The sequence below is a fragment of the Manduca sexta genome, chromosome 28 (genome assembly GCF_014839805.1).
Source record: "Manduca sexta isolate Smith_Timp_Sample1 chromosome 28, JHU_Msex_v1.0, whole genome shotgun sequence".
In the NCBI taxonomy this organism is placed as follows: domain Eukaryota; kingdom Metazoa; phylum Arthropoda; class Insecta; order Lepidoptera; family Sphingidae; genus Manduca; species Manduca sexta.
In genome coordinates, this window is record NC_051142.1 from 8,032,467 (window position 1) to 8,057,938 (window position 25,472).

General features: G+C 34.0%; 1 pseudogene; it reads right to left on the minus strand.

Moving 5' to 3' along the window:
* LOC119191004 overlaps positions 1-18,896 on the minus strand; it is a 35,504-nt pseudogene extending 16,608 nt beyond the window's left edge.
* Positions 18,897-25,472: the final 6,576 nt, after the last annotated feature.

The following is a 25,472-nucleotide window of genomic DNA, read 5'->3' on the forward strand; positions in this document are numbered from 1 at the left end:
TGTTTGAATCAAGTTAATTTGTACTTAGAATTTTAATACTAATTTATCCATCCACCAAATTCTGTAAATTGAGACCACTAAAATCATATCTAACAATTAAATATTGCAATTACAATAACTATATATAAGTCTTTATAAAGATAACTAAGGCACACGAGGTACTTACTTAACTTTTATTAATGATCAGTAAAGTTCCACACTCTAAAGCAAATTGCGTACTTTTAAAACTTTTTCACTTTTACAAAATCAACTAACATAACCGACACCTTATAAGCGCCATTAATATTCATCGGAATCTGTGGTTTTTATATAAACTTTACAACACATAAGTCTCCTAGTTTATAAATAATGTGAAAAATGGTTATTTAGAGAATTATCATTATTAGAATTTAGTTACTTAATATGCATCGATGATGGGTATGTACGATACTGGGTTACAATTAATTATAATTATTATAGTTTATATATTTTTTTTATTTAATGTTAGATGATATAACGTCTTTGCACCGATAAATGCCTGTATCCAAATAAAAAATATAAACCACAAAAAATTTGCCTATTGCGAAATATTGAGTAAAAGATGTTTACTTACATATATTTAAATCCTACTTAAATCGAGCATATAAAAAGGAACAGAACAATCTTAAAAATTCAACATTCACATCAGGAAATTTTTTGCATATTGTGTGTGAGGTAATGCAAAATTGTATAGGATCCAGAGTGTTCTGAAATGCTTTTCTCAATTCAAAACATTAATCCAGATTAAGCTCGACCTGAAACTACTGGAACGATTTTGAAGCAATTTATACCTACTAAAACCGGCTTCGCTACTTGATACAGATTATATAAGTAATAAATGAAAAAAAAATAACCCTTAATTAAAAACTGAATATTTACTTCTTTTTATAAAATCCATTACTTATTCGAGATTAAATATATTTATAAAGACGTCAAGATAACATGAAAGCATAAAAAAATCAGATTATTTTTATGCATGTAGTACGCGAGTGTGTAAGTATAGCAGCGATATTGTGCGAGGGAGTGGCGACTATTGCACTGACATTTTAGATATGTTTTTTAATTAAAACGATTAACTTATTGAAACTGCCTTGATAATAAATTCTTATCCTAAAATATAAAAAATCCGTTATAGAGAGTGGCTATTATCTAAAGAGATACCGTTTAATAAAAAAATATAAAAAAAACACTTATAATAGAAGAATATCAACATTCTAAAAAACTCAATACCGTATCATGTTTTATTTTTATTGAACAATAACATTCCAGCTTCGGATTACGTAACCAAAAACAATATCTAACGGGATAATATTTAAAGTCTTTAGATTAATCAATAAACTAAAAAAATGTGGAATCATTTAGTTTTATGTCAATGACCTATATATACATAGTATAGTCTTCCAAATTACTTAATTGCTTCAAGGTCCATTTATCATTTTGAAGCATTTATACTTAATGTCAATTACCAATTTTAAATTTGACCACAGCGACAATTTTATATCGACCTGGAAGAATTGAATCCAGCCTAAAATTAAATAAACAAACCTGGTAACTGTTTAATTAAATACAGTACGCGCCTATAAAATAATAATAAATCGCATAAAAATGTCAACGCACGGAATGTATTGCGAAAGAAGCTACTTTGCATGCAAGCCAACACCGCGCCGCGAATACAATACTAAGCTATATTTTGATATTCAATTAAGATGTCCCGGTTCACTCGGTATAAGTGCGTGCTCTAACAAAAACATGATCGATATAACAAACGCACCATTACCCCGCTAAGTGTCGCTTCAAGCGACAGAATCCACCCATAAATATTGTAAAGACCATTCAAAACACTAGCGTCTATAAACCAATGGATCATCTTTAGACCGAACAAAATCCGTACGCAGAAATACCTAATACCCGTTGAGTGGGCTGTAGTCGAATATTTTTACGTTTGTTTTACAAACCGCTGGGGGCAATGCACCCCGACAACAGCGTCGTACCTGCAGCTGCATAATACAAGGTAAATCATACCGTTTTCCATTATAAATGAATCTCCGGTGCAACTTATTTGTACGTTTGTTGAACCAGTCACCGACGGGCGACCGCACAGCGTTCGACATTTAGCAGAATCACTTTAGTACCACTGCTCCGCGCCTCCGCCGTAAAGAACACTGAACTCACTGCTTCTTTATGAGCGTTGTACACAGACACAGAGAACTACTTTCGAACAACCTCATTCGACCATAAAAAAAACTAGTGTCCACCGGCGTCACAATAAATAAAAACGACTCGGTCACGCTAACACTCAGCGAGCGGGCATTAAAATGTAATCACTTAACATTGCACGCACTAAATTAATGAGATTTCAGCGGACAATGTACTAATGAGCGAGACACTGTTAACGCGCGACTGTGACTCATAATAACATCCACATTTAGTGGAATGTCTGCATTAACAAGTGCACTGATGGCGGCGCAGGCAGGCCGATCAGACACTCCTCGCTCCTCGCAATCGCAGTCGCCAACGAGACCGACTCTACGACCCGACAAACTATTAACAAATACACTTATGACACTGTCTATGCGTTTTACGTGACTGTTTTAATTAATTACACACACATCACGGACAGTTGCATTGCCTTTTCACTACTGCCAGAGATAATAACTGCTGTTCATTTGAGCGACACTTTCTTATGTCGCTGTCAGTAAAGATAACGTATGTATGTAAATTTATCAATAAAGATAAGAAACAATATACACTTTGAAGATTCCATCGCAATATACACAACAAGCAAGATAAAATATTGTAGCAGACATCGTGTTAGATAATAACAAGATACTACAGCGTACGGAATATCATGATGGCTCAAACACATGTACTAATAAGAACCACGTAGGTATTTCATTGTTTTTATTAACAATTTATGTGGGTATATATTTTTTATGTTGTAATGAAATAGCCGCAAGCAGAATACGCCATCTTAATTCAATTATCACAATATACTTTTAATCAGTGGATAAATTATTCTACGTGATCCATAACATTCGCATTGACCCTTTAATTATTTATTATCATATGAACGTATTATGTATATAGCGTATAAGTAACAAAATACAAGGAATATGTTATAGGCATCCGCAAAAACAGCCGCAGTATAAATGCCATTTATCTAATCTATAATACTTTTCTGTTACATTCGTAGTATTAATTCGGCAAGCAGTGTTTCTGAATAGATAACCCCTGTATCGTGATAATAACACTTCATTGGATAAACTTTCACGAGAATTTACTTGCGTGTCCTATTTAAAACGGAACCGAATGTATAACGACATCCTAATTACCAACCCTAACAATAGTGCTGTACCTCATGCAAAGTGCAGGAGAATAAATCGTTTACTTATAGCATTTATATTTAAAATTTCACAAGATTTTATAATTCATTTTATAAAGATGTATTTATACGAATGATACTTTTCCTAAGATCACTTGAGATGTAAGCTAACTGTATAAGAATAAAATCAGTTAGTATTGAATACATTTAATTAAAATATTCTTAGTTTTTTTATTAAGTACCTATTTCTACATTTAAATGGATCCATAAATTTACATTGTGGCCCGAGGCACCCTAACTCGGTTTCCTGTGGTCTCTATAAATAAAAATGTTGAGTACGTTTGGTTTATAGGAATCGGCGAATATAACAATAATTGTAGACATGTACCTGATCGCCGAGGAGAGATGCGGCGGATGGTGCTGTTGTGCCGGCGAGCGCATGTTGGATATGCGCTCGAGCAGGTCGTCCTTGAATGAACGAGCCCGCCTCGCCAGCTTGTTGGCGCCGCGCAGCGAGCCTCGGTGGCCCGATCCTGCCTCGCCTGTGCTTTCGCTTTCTACAAATAATAATATATATTTTTTAAAACTCACTCATCTTAAAAATAAATCTTGTAGAATGATATGTCTATATTTATATTATAAAGCTGAAGAGTTTGTTTGGACGCGCTAATCTCTGGAATTACTAAAAGATTTTGTAATTTTCCACTAATAGGAAGCTATATCGCTCCTGAGTGCTATCGGCTATTTTTTATCCCGGGAAAATACTTACTTATCAAGAAAAAGCTTTCCGCGGCACAGAGCCCCAACCAAATCTTCTTAAATAAGTTTAAAATATATTTTTATTAACTTAAGTAAAAACTTCAAGGGTTCATGAATGGGCGTCATTCAATAATGTTACACGTACTACATGTTATACAAAAATATGTGTTCAATTCAAAATAAGCTCTAAATTCTTTCCCCGAAACCTGTTGAAATCCTTTTCACAAAGTATTCTTATGGAGTCTATTGGAAACATTATAGTATATATCAGCATATTATTATTAGGCCATATTACGACTTAGTAGACAGACGCGGTGATGTGCTTTTTTTAATTAAACCTAAATTACATAGTATTTTATATTATAAAATTATAAGTAATACATTCAAAATTAAAATAGGTGAAATTTATGATTTTGAGGCCACCTCAAAATAAAGATACGTTATCCCCAGGTTCTCCAAGCTACCATAAAACCTAAATACTGATTTGCCTAAATTATAGATTTTAGGTAGATAGATACACTATTTTATATATATTATTGGTAAATATTATGCGTGAATCCAGCCGAAACTACGCCTTTAATATTTTTTTGGCTCATCGAAGTATACAATATTTGCAATAATAAATTGCTGAAAATTCGCCGCGGTTGTCTTATTATCTGACATTAGATACCGTTTACCAACCATCGCTGTATAAACTCAAACTTTATAATATTTAACACGTTATGCACACACAGTTAGTGGTTAAAAATAAGGAAAGATCTATGTGGCACCAACATATGCCTGTGTTTGGATGTTATGAAAATTAAATGCAGAAGCCATGAAACTGATTTGGTTAACGTTCGACATACAGGTGTCAGGTACCAGATGCATGGGGTTTGGTGTCCGTACAAGTATTTACGTTTGGTTCGTAAATGTGAGACTAAAGTTCCGGTAAAATATGGTTTATTTACACTGAACTAGTCTAAATGGTAAAATGGTAATGGTAACGGTAATCAGTACAAGCGAACAGGTTGATGATCGAACGTGAACTGATTGTTCAAATTAATACAATTAATTCGTGTGGCGTAAAGCGCTAACACCGCGCTGTGTGATGTAGGTTGCTGCCGTACACCTAATAAACCATGTCGTGAATTAACATATTGACCACTTTTGATCATTCACTTGGGCGGAGCCGCGAGCACAACATAGTATAACAGTAAATTTATTTTTTTAGATCTCAAAGAGATATATTAACTGTAATATTTATGTATAGCTGAGTTACTTTACTGATATCTATATTTTTCCGAATATAATCGTCGAACTGAGAGCGGTGATAACCCAGTTGGGGGTGTAACGGACTGCTGAGACGAATGTCCGCAGGTTCAAACCCCAAAGGCACACACTTCTGACTTCTCTAAAAACTTATATGTATTTTTTGTGAGTTATCGCTTGCTTTAACGGTGAAGGAAAACATCGTGAGGAAACCTGTATACCTGAGAAGTTCTCTATAGGAATATTTAGGGTGTATGAATTCTACCAATCCGCACTAGGCCAGCGAGGTGAACAATATATAATAAAGGACTGATATTATATTTTATAATCGTCCAAATTAAAACATCATGTTTTGTAACACCTACGTAAGCATTTTATTTTTTAAGCATTGTAAGTAAACTTTGGTAGTAATTACCCCAAAGACTTTATTTGGGAATCAGAGTTATCTACAATAATCACTTACTTAAACAAACCAGAATATTATCACTATAATTTGCACATTTCAATTAAAATTGCTCTCAAATATACCTAATTCCATTCTTCACCTCCAAAGTAACCTTGCAACAGCCTTATATAGATGAAACAATAGTACGCGAAACAGTATAAATGAATTAGCATCGACTCAATTAAACTAACTGGGCTGGATGATGACTATAGCACACTGATGTATGTAATTTATGAAGTAATAAAAAATATATAAGTAGTTATTTAGTCATCTTATTTGGAAGCATCAATCTTTATTACAATTGAGCGATCCTTTTATATTATATCCAAGGTTAAGTTTGCTTCGTGTCCCTAAATCAAACAATATTCAATGATAACGTAGGCAGGCAAAGTCCAAGTTTTAGGTAGATTGCTGAGTAATATCCTGAGCATGTTATAGGTAGCTCGATTAAGGAAAATCTCAGTATAACTGAACAAAACAAGGTTATTATTTTACAATGAATAATTTCAAGGTGCAAAACGAAGCAACGTTATATTTTGTATCATTCAGTTTTGCTACATTTTTTGTTTATGTTTATAATACCCATGGCAGGTATATCGCAAAATTAACCCAGTATAAGTAAATTAAAGTGTTTTTGCGACGTTCCAATATTTTTTTATGTATAGATGATACCTTTATATTACTGTTTATATTACTTATTAATAATACATCTGTGTATATATTATAAATAAGCTATTCCTTGTATGAACATAAAAGTAAATTATTTTTAATAATTTATAACAATTTAAGTAATCGATATAGAAAATTAATACATTTGTAGTAAGTATATTGTAATGCAATACCCAATATAGAATACGAACCTGTTGGATAGTGACGTAAATAAAGCACCGCCTTCTTTACTCACGATACGAAATTAGACGTAAGTAATCACTTTTAGTAGGTACTGTACGTCAAACTGAATAGCATGTACACACTATCATTATGAATAAAACTAGGAATCACTGAACAACATGAATAGTAAACAGTTTATCAGATGTTGGTGACGCGCGAGTTTATAAATAAACACGAAGGCGACAGGAGGACGCGCCCAAAGTCGTGGCGTCGACTGAACCAGTGAACCTGCACGCACCGCGCCGCGACCGCCGGACGCCTCCGGCCTCTGCCCCGACTCGCTTCCCAGCCGCACCACGTCGCCGGTGCGCCGCGCCGCGTGCGTCACTCATAACACATCATAAACGCAGAGCCATACTCCATATAAACTACTTAGCATGCTTTTCTGTATACGCTTGTCCTGTTGCGGCCATACTATCTGAACCAAAAGGACGCGCGACGCGACACCGCCTCGCCCAACAAAATTATACTAATTTCGATGACATTACTACTATTTGTGTGCAGTGTAACGTGCAATTTAACAATTTAGCAACATGTAAACAAGTGGAATGTGTTTCATGAACGGTTATAAAATGATTTCAATGTGGCAAAATGACTTATTAACGCAATGCACTCATAACTCTGTTGATACCAGGTTGTAACACATACTTACATCATATGTGGTTTAAGAGAATTAGAGCGAATCAGTATAATATACAGAAGATACAGAGATACTCATCGAGCTATACTTATATTAAAGCGGAAAATGAAAGTCTATCTAATTAATATGTAGATATGGTGAGATTCAAGTTTTATCACATTATGTTTCCAAACCTACTGACATCTTTTGAAAATGAAAGTCGATTTATACAAGCTTTAACATAGTAAATAATGTAAACAAAACCGATTTTTATTTAAATTCAGAGTGCATATTAAAAAGTGAAAAACACTATAATCGTTTTGTTTTGAATAATTAATGCAATATCACTCGACCTTTATAAATTAAAAAAGAGATTAGCAATGATGAGAAATCATGAACCGATGCGCTATTTGTATGTGGCCTTAACATTATGACAACAATAGAGACAACGGTGTATTTCCCGCGTCTGTTACATCTTGTTATACAAGATCAGGCAATTCATTTAACGTAACACCTTTCTGTAGCGGACAAGGAAGGAAAAATTGAAAGTTTTCCAATGTTATTCGCCATTCTGAGAGAAAATTGTACGCAGGTGTCTAGTTACTAGTTACTTTCAATTTTGAGACAGCAAATGAACGGGATATCGAGTTACCTAAATCTAGTTATAATACATAATATGTATTAGAAATAGTTAACATCATTTTTGTGTGGTGGTGTTTGCACGCTTTACATAGCAATGTTTCCAGCACGAATGTCAGTTCAATCGTATTAGTACCATTGTCATAAAATCATACTGTTAATTGCCAAATGTGACTGACTAAAGGGTTCTTGCCGTTCCAACCCCGTCTTCTCCTTAAAGGTCAGTAACACTAAGAATTTTCTCGCAGTTTGATTGTTCATCAAAAAGGACGGTAATGATAACTCACAATGGAAACCTAGTTTATTACACTCTTATAATAAAATATTTTTTACTAATATAATAAGTAAATACATTCAGATTTTTTATAGCCTACCCAAATATACATTTACGGGCAACGAGCATAACTAAAACATATCTATACATATTATAAAACGAAGTGCACAAAAGCTGTCTATCTGTATGTGATCAATTTGCTTAAAATCTACTGAACGGATTTTTATGAAATTTGGAGTGAATATAGTTTAAGGCCCTAGGAAGGTTAGAGGCTACTTTCTATTCTGGGAAAATATATAGCAGGACTTTTATCCCGGAAAACTCTTTCACGCAGGCGAAGCCGCGAGCAAAAGCCAGTTATATACAAAATAAATAGAATGAAAAAAATGAACGCAATAACTACGTTGAAAATCATACCCGGTTCATTTTTGCCAGCAATGCCATCGTTGTTGATCTGCCGATAGACTCCAACGCCTGGCGCTAGACTGCTGCGGGAGACACGCCGTTCCACGGGTCTTTGTCTAGCATCTATCACTGAATAGTAATGTCTGTTATCTCCCCTACACTGCGTTGGTAATTTTTCATCAGATGGTGATGAATAATACTTAAGTTTTCCATCATCAAGCAAGTCCTGAAGACTGGATCCGATTCTTATTTTGTCTCTGATGACACCGCTTTTCTTTTTTTGGCTTAAGTTATCCAAGCTTTTACACGGAATTAACGGAGTGACGTTATTGTTTCTTAGGTCATAATATTTATTTGGATCGAACACACTAATTCGCGGATAGTGAGAGATAATTATGTCTGGTGTTTTATGCTTCGCAGATAATGACTGCATGTGACACTGATGTTCCGGTTTATAGCGATGACCACGGTGCTTAATATTTCTGATATTACGTTTAATAACAGATGTACCCCTTTCCTCAAGCGTATGTAGAACATCATTGGTTTCTAGTAAACCCAACGGACTTAACCCATTTTTGTAAACTCGATAGCTCCGTTTATTTCTAATTTGATTTAGATTGTCGTCATATATAAAACTCTCGTCGTAATGGGGCATTACGATTTTTCTTCGATATTTCTTTTTATATCTAATTACTATAAGATTTATCTGCGGTTGTTAGTGCCAGAAGAACATTTTTCAGCTTCAACTTCTAAATGTAACACAGTAACCACACAAAATCACGTAGTGCTTGAAATTTGCGACGCAACCGGAGATAACTAACTCCAAGCGGATGTTAGTACCGCCGAGAAAAGGAGGGCCCTCTAGAAAACTTCGAAAGTGGGTACTGCGGCTGGTTTGAGTTTCACCACTCTGTTCACCACACACACTAACGATTAAATGATAGTACAACCCTTTACGTCGATAACGTATTTATCAGGCAATAGTCAGAGTCAGAAATAGTATATGGATATATACAATTAGATCATTATTTATTTACAGAGCGCGTCCTTGTCGGTCGGTCGTTCGGCTGGACGCCCGTTATGTGAGCACCGCGACTGCTCCATGCTGACTGACTGCTGTCCAGCTGTTTTTGCCAACCTTGAAATTACACATTAAGCCGCAATATCTCTGGGGATTATTATACGCTCCTCCTTAAATGGCAACACACTATTGACACAGTACAACTACAAAAATGACAGAAACGCAACAAAAATAATTAAATAGTGTCCGTAAAGTTGCAAATGCACACATTCGCGTCGTGAGTAATGTTACGAAACCAAACTTCTCGATAAACATTTACTCTATAGGGAAACTTCGACAACGGTATTTGAGACTTTCGCTAAGTCAGTTTATTTTTTGGCACAAAATTAATTTGCCACTCAACCACAATTTATTTTTTGTTGTTAACAAAAAGATAACTTGAATTCAGAACACAATCTCAATTGAAGCAATTTAAACGTTGCCACTTTAAACTTTTCGAGCCAAAAGCGCGATATGAACGTCATGCACCAATATAATTGCACAAAACAAAACGTCTCAACAAATGCCCAATTTATAAATAGATGTCCGATTTTTCACAATACGATTTCAATATTTAGCAGAGCAACGGGCAAGCAGGCGAGCTTGTACACGGTGGAGCATAGTGTTGAATTGACACAAGGTGTTGCTCGGTTTGGCCGGCACTCGGCAACGCAAGCTGTGCGATGTTTATGCGGTATTTGTGCCTCGCACGAGAGCCAGCGGCGCGGCGACGGCTAACGACGACGCGGGCCCACTGCGGCGAACCGCGGCCATTGCTGTCGCACCACCGAGAGTGAAAGTGCCAAGCGCATCTCTGACGATTGCTGGCTGTGACTACGCCCGGGCCCACCTGCTTTAGCACACAATCCTACGTCGCGTCGATGCGTGATTATTGCATAACAATCACAAATCACTTCCACATAGGAGCCTTACCGCTAAATGTTTCGCTCACACTAAATTGAACAAAATAGGCCTTTATTTCTTATTACGCATTGCATTTTAAAAATGTAATGACATTTATCGCAAAGATTTACCAATAGTACGTGACTACATTGGTATTGCTTACTAACACAAAGGCACTTTGTAGTTATGTAATTTTTATCAATTAATATTCATACGAAACAATATAAATAATAGAGCATTAATATTTTATAGGGCTCATATATATTATAAGTCTCTGCCTTACTGTAGATGATAGACTTATTCTCAAATGTAAATAACGATTGTTATATACATTTTGAACAGTTCTATCATTTGTAGTTAGTCAACATTAATTGGAACTTGACGGTTGGCAAGTAACCAGGACACATTTAGATAACAATAAAATCATCCCAACAAGCATGTTTCCTGTTTAATTTGCATCTCGCCACATATAGAGTGACATTCCGAAAAATCATTACATATAAATGATTAGAGGCCTTATTTACTTAGTTATTGAATATTTCATATATATTATCAAACATATGAATGTTACTCCAAAACGACTAATTGCTGCCAATAAAAAGCAAACATTACGTCCCACATACGTCTGAAACAAATTTACTAAGCTATCACAGTACGCGGACGGGTACAGCGATATGCCAGTCGGATATCATTGACGACCAAAATACAACAAAGCAAACCAACCGTGCGCCAAGGAAACAACAGCTAACAACCTGCAATGGCCCCAATATACGTGTACTCGTGTGTATGGACGAAATTTTCACCACAGTTTTACACAAATGGAAAAACGAAATTACCATGATGCAGTCCCGACTGTCGCTGTATTTATGTTTCCAACAAAAATTACAAATCACGATACTCCTAGGCCTACATGTAGGACCCGTCATTTGCAGGACTTATAGAAACCAGAATCTAGGTAATATGCAGTTTGCTTTTCGTAAAGAAACGACAATACGTGTATAAATTACGAAGTAATTAAAAACACGGTAATAATATTATGTTCTATGACACGGTACGGCGATCCAGGACGTTACAAATGAGTAAGTTCCTATTCCGCTTCACTGGACACTTCATCTTTTAACTATAATTCTTTAGATTCTGTCAACTAATTTAAAAATAATAATAAGGGTTCAGGATGTGTGTTCAGAACAAACCTTTGTTACTTAAATAAAGTGCCAGGTACTACAGAGCTTGTAGGGATGCCACATTAACCCATTCATGCTGTTTTATAATTTTCTTCCAAATGTACTAAGATTTATGACGACTCGTGGCCAATCAACAGAACAAAAGTAATAGCACGGTGTGCTACAGATCTGTGTCACTTGACCGTAACTGCTTTGTACCCACACGTGTAATGAAATCTATTAACTGAACATTGGCATTGATCATGCAATGACATAAAAAACATAAAAAATGGTTTTTATCGTATTTGCAAAACTATAAAGCACAATTCCGTAACCATTAACTTCGAATACTATTTAAAAAAGAATGTGTAGTACAGGAAGTGTTTTGCCAATTATTAATAATAAAACACCGAACGTTAATACAAAATATGTTTATACAGGAAATGCTATGATAATACTTAACTTTAAGAATTCGTCTATTTTTGTAGTGTCTTGTATGGCAGCTACACTTCATTAAAGGTGATAAAACTGGTAGAAGAAGAGTATATATCTCATACGCCTTCACTAATTCAAATACTATTAAGTACAATAAGTACATAATATCAAAAGATATTATAATATCAGCTTTTGTTGCGTGAGCTTGTTTGAATGTGGAAGTTAATTAGATGTTCTATTTGAAATCTATAGGTAAAATAAGCGATTAAAAGTCATATTATGAAAATTCCTAATCCGGAGCATTTTTATGTTTGGTTAGTTCACCTGTTGCCTAGTGTATAATCTCAGCAAGACACTGAGATACTGGATTTAGAAAGCTGAAATATCTCGAAAGATTTTTAGATCACAAAATCTTTAGATATCTAATATGTCGATAAGTAGATAATTGTCAGCAAAAATTGTATCTTTGAAACAATAAAAGCGAAGATTGTTCTGTTTGGAATGTAACCTTACAAACTTGGTTAATATGAATAACACTGTCAATATTTTTTGTTAGAAGCTCAAGCGACACATACGCAGTAGGTACTACCGAGGAAACCGAAACCGTAAATAAACCGAATGCAGTATAAATAATATGCATTGCTAATAACGCAACACACCGCTCATAAAATTACCCCCGTCTGGCTTTAGCCTAAAACAATACGTTAGCTCTACCGGAGGGAAACAAAAGAAATTGAATTAATAAGTAAAATTTCGTGTAAGCGTCTATCGTGTACATCAAGATGTACTATAAATTAACCTCAACAGGTATGTATATGTAATAATTCAGTGCGCATTTATATAATTGAATGAAACAATTAGAAACTAATCGGTTACATTCATCAGCGTTCTAGTGGTTGAATTAGGATTTTCTTCCGACAGAAGCTCGCGCGGGCGGCAGGAGGGCAGGCGGGCCGGCGCGGCGGGCGAGAGGCGCGCGCACCCGGTTGAACACGGCCGCAGCTTACTTTCCAACAAACTAGCCGCGATCGTGATACTAACCTAACGGGATCCTATATTACTAGGATTGCCGATCATTACACTCTAGCAAATGTAAGGTTCAGTATTTAAACCTATTACGACGCATTATACTTGATGTAATTGCTGCATCATTGTATATAATATGACAAAATACTGTAATTTATCGTACTGACATCAATGCCTTGTTATGCAACCATCACACTTTATTACTTATTATATGACTTCTTGAATTATTTCTTTTTTCGCTGTAACATTTGCGAAAGCGTCAGCCGCCTGACCGCATCATGATGACGTAGTTTATAACATACAACATTGTGGTGACAGACCATCTCGTCACGACTCCGTGCAATAGGAAGCAATAATGACATAGCAAGTTGCGTTGGGTAGGTTAGACAACGTAGATGAATAAAATTGAAATGTACTGGGGATCAATCACGGAAATAATAATTTGAGTTGAATACTTGGTTATTCTGGTGAAAGTAAAAGAGTTTAAATTATTTGCAAATATATTATAATAATAAATGTACGGGTAAAATATTTTATAATAAAAACCGAAATATATAAATCTTCACATGCTATAAACTATAGGTGAGCCTAGCATTTCATATCCTCAACTCAACGAGACAATAAAGTTGAATCAAACGTCGTCATAATAGGACTATGAAATCGTCTCTCCAGGGAATCATTTGTAGCAATCCACCTCTAACGTTCGTTGAAGGCCGAAAACCTTTCAATAGCAATTTGTCAATTCATATAATTGACCATAGTCGGGGTGTACGCTGTATAATAATTCACACGCGAGTCACGAGTGTTCTCACGTATGATTCCGCTTTACCAACTGCGGCATGCCAGTGTGATCTTTCATATTATTGAAAAACATCACGCTTGCTACTCTACACTATTCGGCCGGTAATGCAAAAAGTATAGATTTGATAGCTTAATTAATTAAATCGTGCAAATGCAACTAATTGGAACGAAGCGCATCGGTTATGTAAATATGAAATGCTTGAGTATATTACAAACGTTTTATACTAATACACGAAAGTCAAATTAGCCAGGAACATTTATACTTTCCCAAAACCTAAAAAATTGTGTGGTACAGATATTATTTAAGAGTGCTGATTCTAATCAATATACTAGCGGCTCGGTCGTCTGGATTAGTTTTATATTAAAAAAATTGAATGATGCAGTCGTTGAAACTGCGTAGACATTGCGTCAGTTAGCGTGTTCTACCGTTGATATTGCTAAAGCAATGTCCTGGGTAGTTGCAATTTCATTTACTTAATATAAACAAATGTAAGTGATTTACTATTTGGATAGGATTAAAAGATTAACAGGCATGTTAAAACTCAACTTAAGGATGATCCATGTAGACCTTTCACTTTGGGATACAAGTTAATACTAGATACAGGTATGCATGGAGTACATAAAGCGTTTCAAGGCAATCAAGCAACACTACAAGTCTTACAAACGCCATCAGCATCAATCAAGATCCGCTGCGAAGAATTGAATTGACGCACTCAAACAAACATTTGCATAGAAGACATTACGCGAACAGCTTTGTAATCGAGGTAACATGTGGCAAGTGCAAATTGGCTCTACATAACGGATCTTCGTATTCAGAGGAGCATTATGAAATGGCTCGAATAACTGTTGAAGAAATGTAGTGTGTACCTAATGCAAACTGCCAAGTAAATTTCTATTATGCTAAATAATTAAAATTCACAGACTGGGGCCGTTTTATCAATAGTTTCTCCAGAATAAGTTCCTAAACACCCTAGTAAGTCGTTTACTAATATATAAATTGATCTAGTAGCTTGTGATTAAGTTTCCATCGAAAATGAGTCTCGAAAATAGTGCCTCTGTGAAACACCTCTCAACATATTATGTCGCAATATTACAAATGACACGCAAAATGAAATCCTCTCTAAAGACGCAGTGGAAGGGTTTATCTATACATAATATAATCAAATCGCAAATTTTACATGTCTACTTTAGACATTTTTGAAAAAATATAAATTAACACTGTAACGCAAGAAATAAGTAATTGAACACAACAATTTTCAAAATGTTCGTCAATTTGTTTGCTTATATGTTTATTGGGGTATCACGATAGCACTACTTATTGGAATTAAAGTGTAATTACTGAAAATTCTTTTATTCTTTATGTAGAATTCCAGGAAACATGGAAATAATATTCTGAGTTTGTACTTCGGAATCCATTTATTTACAAATCTGAGTTTGTACTTCGGAATCCATTTATTTACAAACTGACATTTCTTTGAAACAAAACATTATATTAAGAAAAACGTACCAGCCAGTACACTACACTTTATAACATAAAGGTAAGACAGACACATGGAGAATGAGGCAACAGGCGACACGTGTTTTCTATGTTACGGGGAGAGAAGAGAGCTAAGCTGAGATAGATCTAAATCCATACAGACGATGTTGTGTACATAGCTAGTAAGTTAAGAAAAGTTTATTATATCGATAAGGTCCAAGATAAATTTAGGAGGCTAAGTAATGACAAGTTAAGCAAGCAAGAAACGTAGCACATGTTGGTTGATGCAAAACGTTTAACAAATGAAAGCGCGCCTGACCGCAAACCTGTTTATATAGATATTTTCCATGATTGTCTTGTTACATGGATGATAGCTTTAATAAGATGTTTGCGTATCAACCTCCATTAAAACAGACTAGCGTGTTAGATAAATCCAGTACACAGTAAAACTTTATACATTTATTCTTGTCTGCTCCCATTATACACATATTAACATGGGACAACAGAACTTAAGTGAATATTTTTTTTTTTACTTCGCCTTGGCACCTTGGGGTTGTGGGGGGTTCCTTCTTCCTCCTCATGCCAAGGAAGGCTGGTATTGTTATTATTGGCAAAGAGACTTCATTACTCTTCTGATGAGTGACCCTCGACGGTCGCTAAAATGATCGTAATTTACAATACAAAAAATATGATGTAACTTAGTCCCTGAGTTTATTACTAAATGTCAAATTTACGTTTGTAGTGTTTTTGATCCCAACGCCTCGCGAAATTATTTTGTCGGTACCTAGTTGCATTCGATTACAGAAAGCAATAATGATATTATAATATTCCTGTCCTTCACATGAAACGCGACGGCAGAGATAATTAAGTCATAATTATTTTATTCCCAATTTGGATCGGTGAATACTGGTACACCATATAAGTATTTAATCTTAATATGCGGAAGAAAGTAGTAAAAGTAGTTGACAATCACCGAAAAAATCATAAGCCTTTAACTTTATCCAAAACCTTTATGCAAAAACCATTTGCCAGCCCTGTTGCACGAAAATTACAGCCGGTTTCGCAGTACGGGGGCTATTTAGGCGTTTATTACAATAAAGCAATCCGAGATGGATTGGAATACTCGTGTTAGTTGGTCGAGGCCGTTTTTGTGTTTGATAGTTCGTGCGCTGAAGATGCCTACCGGGTTTTGGCTAGTGATGTCAATGTAGGGTGTACCAAAACGACATTTTGCATAGTAGTTTAATGTTAGAACAATCAAGAATATTAATTACAGACACTCTGTCTATGAAATATAAGTCTTACAAGATCTAACAGAACATAAAATCGGGCGACTTTTTTCACTAGAAACGACTTTTCCCATTTTGTATTATTAGTGTTTAAAAAATATATATTTGATAACATTTACTTACTGAATGATCTTTTAAAATTTGGTTAAGATATGAATTCGGATTATATCCTAAAACCTATGTGGATAAAATATTGATACTAATTAAAAAAAAAAAAAAACAGCGAAAAGTATATTTCTATAGCAATAAAGTATGTTGCACAGCCTAATAATAAATTAACATGTTGATTTGCTTTCATGCAATTTTCGTTTCATACATTGATTGCTACGTAATGAAATTATAAAACAATTATAGAACTAGGATAGCAGAACAATGCATTGAAGATATTATTTGACCAATGCAGCCAACTTGCTGATAATAATAAGAGAATTAGAAAAAACCACAAAACTAACAGTCACAACTTTCCAATGTTTCCCTGACTAGAATAATAATGTACATATATGTTTATTGTACTGACTGAAAATGTATTAATAACTCAGTTCAAAAAACATTTTAATTTACATAAACATCTTAATTAATAATTTAAAACTAAAACTAATTTGCCTCACAAAGGTCAATAAGTGTTATTAAAATTTAAAGTAATATTATACAACCCACGCCATAACACATCTATAACGAATAAATAGAAACATTTAAAATTTCAATAAATCATAACACCAGTAAGACATGGCTGTTTAACATGCGTGAGGATGCAGAGGAAGTTAAGTCAAACTTATCCATATAGCAATAATTATTACCACAACAAGAACACATTTTTTTTTTACTTTTGTTATGATTTCTGCATTATTTTTAGTAGAGTAACTATCAAAATTGACTCGGCAAAGTGGATACCAAACCTAAAGTGTGGTTAGACTCTAGTTACTTAATAGTATTTTTATATGAAATGGTCATAAAGTATATATTTTCTTTTTAATACTTAAATTTTGAGTCTTAGTTAACATAAATTTTTTTATAAATTAAGCTTGAGTGTATTAAACTGTTTTATCAGATTAAAAATCTCATTATGTACTTTACTGACATAAAGAGAAACCTACAATATAATAATTCAGGACATGGTCAGTCTGCCACATTTCATCCAAATCTGTTCAGCGATTTATACATTTAACTTTAACAATCTACATTTTCAGTCCTCAACATCTAAATTTATAAAATAAGTTATTAATCAACCCACACATATAATATGTGCATACAGACATTATTATACATTAGGTACAACATATATTAAAAACCATGTCTCGAATATATATTGTTTTAAAAGTAATTGTAATAAGACTACATAAGTTATATTACACAAAATACTTTAATACTTTTATCATAATCCTATGACTCAGTTTGAGTATGTAACTTTTAGATATTACTATTACACACTGAAAAGGAAACAGGAAAACAACACATTTATGTGGTGTATAAATAAACTATTAAGAAATGTCCAACTATAGAAATGTATTAATGTTCTATTAAAATACTTCATAACAACAAACAATAGTTGAACACAAATACTTATATATAATATGTATAGAAAATATTTTGGTAGAATTTATGTCTAAGTATAAATTTGTAAACACAGAATGCAGCTCAGTAAAAATTGCAAGGCATGACAGAAACAGACGTCAATTGAAATAATGTAAAAAAATTATGTAGCCCAATAATTATTGCTGAGTTAGTGAAATATTTACAACAATTAAAAAAATTGGGAAGACAAATATAGTTTTACATTTGAGGCCTATGTCGTGTAAAATTAAAACACATATACTTCGACATAAAACTCAATTTCGACGCACTTGTCGAACTTAATATATTTCTAAAAGAACTACGACCTACTGAATAAATTACAGCGCAATGAAATTAAAATACCGAAGAATAAAAAGCTGAATGCTACGCATTCCTGGCTTACCTTGTCCACATTTGTCAGTCTTTGGAGTTGAAGTCATTTTTAGGAACCGATCTTGCTATGTCATATTATCACCAGCAGTAAAGTTCTGAGATAACGTAACTTTATATTGTTTCTATACCAAAAATCACAAAATATCATTAGAAGCAACCGGCAGCCATGTTTAGAAAACAATTTGTAATACAACTAATGACATCTACATAAAGAAATGGGAGACAATTTTTATAGTTTCCTACTCATTTGTGCAGATGGCTCTGTAATAAACTACATGTTTCAATTTTATTCAACTTATTTTGTCACTTCATTTCAATTAGTCCATTGAAATGTTACATTTTTTAGGCCTTACCTTGCGTTTTTTAGAGGACGTAATTTTATTTTTTTGAAGTGTAGGGGGGGTCAGTCTAAAGCTAAAACCGAGTTTGTGGGGTCGCCACCCTTGTCCCACGGCCGCCATCTTGAAAATAGGGGTTGAAATGGTTTTACGATGTATCTCTTAAACTATTTATCGGACAAAAAATATATAAACATTTTTGTTGCAAATTAAATTCTCTACAACTTTGGTCCAGTAACTTTTTCTCGTAGAACTATAAATAAAAAAGTTATAAGCGAAAATGTTAAGAAATTCAATGTTAAGCAATGTCCATTGCAACGACATCAGAACGTGTGTTTATAAGGTTCATAATACTTTTTTTTGTACTCTCATTAATACCCAAATACCCAAGGGACCATTAAGGACAAAAGAACATCTGCCTGCTATTATTATTATTATTTCTAACCTCTCGTATTGTTGTAGTAAAAGATATAAGTTGAACGACAACGTCAACACAATATTATCAGCTATTCTTACAATAAGAGAGGTTAGAAATAATAATAATAATAGCAGGCAGATGTTCTTTTGTTCTCTAATGGTCTCTTGGGTATTTGGGTATTAAGGCGATACCTCAAGGTCTCAAGGCGATTTCGTCATATTAAATTTTAAAGGCCGAAATATCCATGATTATTAATTATTTTTACGTTTTTCTTTCAACTGCGAGAACTAATCACTAACTAGACGTGAATTTAAATTCTTTACTCGCCAATACTTGTTTAGTTACCCAGATTAAAGCCGAAACAAAATGTATGAAAATGGACCTTGAGGTATCGCCTTAATGAGAGTACAAAAAAAGTATTATGAACCTTATAAACACACGTTCAGATGACGTTGCAATGGACATTGCTTAACATTGAAAATCTTAACATTTTCACTTATAACTTTTTTATTTATAGTTCTACGACAAAAAGTTACTGGACCAAAGTTGTAGAGAATTTAATTTGCAACAAAAAATGTTTATAATTTTTTTTGTCCGATAAATAGTTTAAGAGATTCATCGTAAAAACCATTTCAATCCCTATTTTCAAGATGGCGGCCGTGGGACAAGGGTGGCGACCCCACAAACTTGGTTTTAGCTTTAGACTGACCCCCCTTACACTTCAAAAAAATAAAATTGCGTCCACTAAAAAACGCAACCCCAAATGTAACTTTTCAATAGACTAAATGTAATATATCGTATATTCACGCAAGTTATACAAAAACATTTAAATATAGTCTGGCTAATACAAGAATAGGTTAATGAATATGATCCACGTGATGAGGCAGGCCGGGTCGTAAATGCGTGTCGTTGTCTAATATTTTGTATAGAACTTTGAACTACACGTTTGTTGCATAGAAGTGCATCCAGACCAATTACATGAGGGTGGATCGGTAAAGCGAGTCGCAACACATGCCGCGTCATTACGTTTCCATATATATTATAATAGGGGACCGGACAGGTATTACCAAAAAATCTGAAATTCAGTTTAAAGTAAAGTTTGTAATATTAAAAATATTATCTCATATTTGTTTTTGTAAAAGAGTTGTGATTTGTATTTTTAAATCAATAAATAAAATACAATAATTATAATATTTTTAGTCTATTCTTTACGGCAAATGAAACACCAATCACGGCGCATGACGTCACACGTGGGTAAAATGTAAACAAACAGACGTCATCTGGATGTCATACCGCGTTGTGTTATTTTAATGCTTTAAATGTGTTTTTTGACACAGAACTGCTCTAATAATTAATATTAATTTATACGGGACGTTGTTACTATCTTCCAGCTTAACGTTTACAGATTGTTTAATCGTTAATCATAATGGACCGCAAAAAATATCGTTGGTGCGTCGTACCTGAATGTATTAATACTTCTATATCTTTACCAAACAAATTATTTATTGATGTACCACGGAAAACAGATATACGAATAAAGTGGTTGCAGTTAGCAAGACGAACCTACGACGGAATATCTGCAGACTCACCGATTTAGTTCTGTGAGGATCACTTTGATGTAAGTAAATAAAAAACAGTATTTCGGTTTAAAATAAATCGATGAATATTTCAATGAATTAAATCATTTGTACACCCAGGGAGGTTATGGTTATGAGATGTATTTATTTATGTTTTAGCTGCCACATGATATGGAATAGAATATTTATTTATATAGAATTCTGGTTGTTACACAGTAACCTGAGATTGCCTGAGATTAACACGGTCTATGCAGTGTTGCCAGATCATAATTTCTCTTTACCCCAGGATTATTTGGAATTTAAAATTTTACCCCTAAACCAATCATAAATAATTCGGTACTTTTTTTTCTATATCCTTATCTATGCAGACGCCACTTCTTTCTTCACTTCCACTTCAATAATTATTAATTTAATTATCTCATTTTATTAGGAACAACTAGCTGTACACGAAAATCGAATAAAAAATTATAATTGTTTCATGGCCTACAATTTTTGAAGGAAACATCTTTCTCTAAGCTCAATATTTATTACAATACCGTGAAACAATAGCTTTAATACCTTAACTCGTAGAATTAACCCAAAAATTACCATAAATAAAAATACCCTGATGATTCAGTTTTACCCTAAATCTAGGGTAAATAACCCTAATCTGGCATTATTGAATCATTGTTCAAATGACAAGACTTGTCAAGTTGCTTTATCCACGTATGACGTCACACGAGACGAAATGACATAATGTAGCGTTTGCGCGGGAATTATAGCTATTTAACATTTAGGCATGGTATTATGTACTTTTTAAGCTTTATTTGTGCAAAATACTATTTTTCTTGGCTATTTATATCCACAATGATTAATTTAAAACACCTTCTGAAAATTTGTCCGGTCCCCTATTCTCTTTGTCATTACGCCACTCCAGTGCAGCCCATAAGAAAACGTCAGTGGGGCAACCGGAAAATTCCGTATTCCGGTCTAGCTTTCCACACTTCTGAATCTTAGAACGGTGTGAAGCAGCAAACGTTTTTCAGATCTTGAATTTAGAAAATCGGATCTATGAATCCGATATAGGCTTATAAGCCTAGAAGAAACGAAATACCTATCTCAATAATATTTGAAGTGAAATACAGAGACCAATAAACTAGAGTGAAATACAAATAATTTATGTCAAATTTACGTTATTCACTTGCCACATTCAAAGAGAATATAATCACTATGTTGGCCACATTGCTGCTAAACTCTCCTTAGAGAACTGTCAGAACGAACTCTATAGATGTTGTTATTTAAGACAGCAATAACAATAAAATAAAGTTCAAACTAATAACAAAATAACTAAAATTATTTCCGATACTTAACTTACTAAGGCACATTTTAAAGCGTTTCTAAAAATAACTTAATACAATTATAAATATGACAAGGTTTGTATAAAAAATATCAGATCTGTGTGATGAGCGTGCACGGCATTGAGAAGTGCGACCGCCCGGCCCGGGCGGTAGGTGCTGACACGGTGCGACGTGTGTGCACCAATGATAAAAGAAGTATAGAGGATGGGTAATATGCAGTGTTGCCAGGGCCCTTGAGTCGTAAGTTACGTTTCGTTTCCTGAAATGTTACATTTTTGCTGCAAAAGTTACATTATTGTTTTTTTTTAATTTACGCGTTTTTGGGCAAGCATTTTTGTAGCTGCGAAACCGCGGGGACTCGCGAAGCAGGAAATGTGCGCGAGCACACACAAGCAAAATCAAATTTTAATATATGCAAGATACGTTTCATTTTGTCATGGCGAGCCATCTCTGAGTGTGATATGGAGTGAAATACTTTTAGACCCGCCAGTTTTAGGTGTGTTCAATTTGGATGCGTTGAATAGAAATGCGTTTGTAAACTGTTTACAATAAAAATGTTGTATTACAAATCTCGTTGTTCTCAAAAGTTACGAAAATTGTCTTAAATATAAAAATTACTTACATGTTACGCGAGGGGGTCAAAAGTAACGAAAAATGTAAGAAATGTAACCTTCTGGCAACACTGGTAATATGGTCACGTGACATGCGGCACATTTCCTGAACAAAATGGCGCCGACTCCGCCCCTTACAATAGTGATATGCTAGTAGAAAACTTTGCATCGACATCGATGAATTAAAAGAGGGATAAATAAGCCCAAAAAAAGATTACATATGAATGTGCAGGCAAGTTTAAAAAATTATCATTATATTCTTTTTTTTAATACTTTCTTTATTATACTGGGAAGTTTTGAAGTTGGGGCAGTAAAAGTACCTTATATCTTAAACGCTGTGACTATTAGATTTTTTTCTTAGGAGATTGACTATCATTTTTGAATATAGTCACAGATCAAATACAAAACAACAGCTCTAAGAATAAAACAGGTAGATCGTTAAATATTTTTATTTTATATTGGAATGTATTTCATGGATAAACTTTATGATTGGATTGGGTTTGTGTCAAGTAATATACACGTAGATAAGACAAAATAAACGTTTATTTATAATTATTCATTTTTAAACAAAATCATCTTTGTCAAGTAATTTCTACATGACACTCTTTCTGTACTTTTCTTCCCGAAATATTTAAATCTTATATCAATATATTTATTTATTATTGCTTTAATTAAAAGCAGTTTGTGTGTACAATCGTGCTCTAAATCACTAGATACTAAAACATTCGCATATTCAAAATGATCTATTAAAAATTTAAAAATATATGTATAGTAATTTTCAACCTTAGCTCCAGCCTTTAATTGTGGCTTAATAATTTTTTCTGTGTCTCTTACAATTTTTAATACACAACGTGAGGGATATGTCAATCCACCCCTTGATTTTACTTTTATCAAACTATTCGAAAAATCATTCTCACAGCCCCGGATGAGTGACAAACACTCGTAACACTGCAGTTCTCGGCATAAGACTCTAGTAATAAAACCAGCTATATATACAATAACGTGCTCCGCATACTCGCTTGTAGTGTTATTTAAATAATTTAAGTAATTATCATAGAGAGTGCTGTCATCTTCGGGAATTTCGACAAAGCTACTCCTAGCAGTCAAATTATTTATATTTTTGTTGGAGATATTTTATACAACGGCAAATATTTTAATATCTCCTCTTTTGTAACTAAAAATTTAAATAAATTTAGGGCACTGTTCATGTCTACCAAAAGACCTATAAATCCAGTTTTTCTACGTGATGTTATAACATATTGCCCAGAAGCTAGTTTTAAATTTCTTATATAATGTTCAGCCTCGCTAAATAAATTAGTTACTCTTTCGATATTCTGTGCACATATCGCCTTTTTCCAGCCAGGAGGCCGCATTGAATGACTATTTAACACGTCGAAGACGTCATTTATTATTTTAATGAAGTTAGCTGTAGAAGAACTATCTGAAAACTTTTCTATTTTTAAAATATTTTCACAAAAATGCAGAGCATCTGCAACCGAATTACTAAATAGTTGGGTAGCTAGTCGTACTTTCATTTTTTGTTTAAAAAAATATATATGCGATTTCGTTAATTTTGTGCCTAAATGTAAAGCTTCATTTTCTTGTAAATCAATTAAATATTGTATAAAATCAAATTTAATTTGCTTAGTTTCATATGTAAAAAATTAAGTTCACCAAACGTGTTGCGGATTAGTTTTACCATATGGCACGGATCCAGAAATACATGAATTCTACTATTAAGATATTCAAACCACGTTTTTTTTTGGTTGTGCATAATGTCACACCCTAATTCTTTTAACATTGTGATGTTAGAAGATGGGCCATCACAAGTTAGTGCAACAACCTTAATACCGCTTTCATGAGCTAACTTTAGGCACTTTTTAACCAAATTACATTTTTGTTCACCAGTTAGGGACGCTACTAAAAAATATCCCACAGGTATTTTCCAACTGCCATTAATGGCAGTTAGTAACATCACAAAACTTTCCTTTGCCTCTTCTAGCGAATCACAGTCTATATTTAGACCAGTGTCTATTCGACCATAGAACTTTTTTTTTGAAGCATCCCAATATAAACCTTTTCTAATTGCCATCTCATCTATAACGAGACAGCACAATATTTTTGATGAGCTTAAATCCGATTTTATTTTTAAAGTTCGGAATGCTTCCGTTGTAAAACCAGGTTCACAATTAGTGTGCTGATACCATTTTGCTAGGGTGCGCGGATGCGGAATACTGTTTTTATAAGTGGCACGCACATATCTATAAGCCTTTGGAGATAAGAAGTCTAAGGTTAACGCGAACTTTCGTATTCCTTCACCGTACTTTTTTGGTACCGACAGGTTTTTGGTACTCAATATTTGCCTTTGAAAAAACTCTTTTGGTCCTGCACAATCCTTTAGCAACGACGACGCTTCGTCATTGATAAAGTTTTAATTTTTCAATGTTGTTAAAACTGATTGCAAATTAAA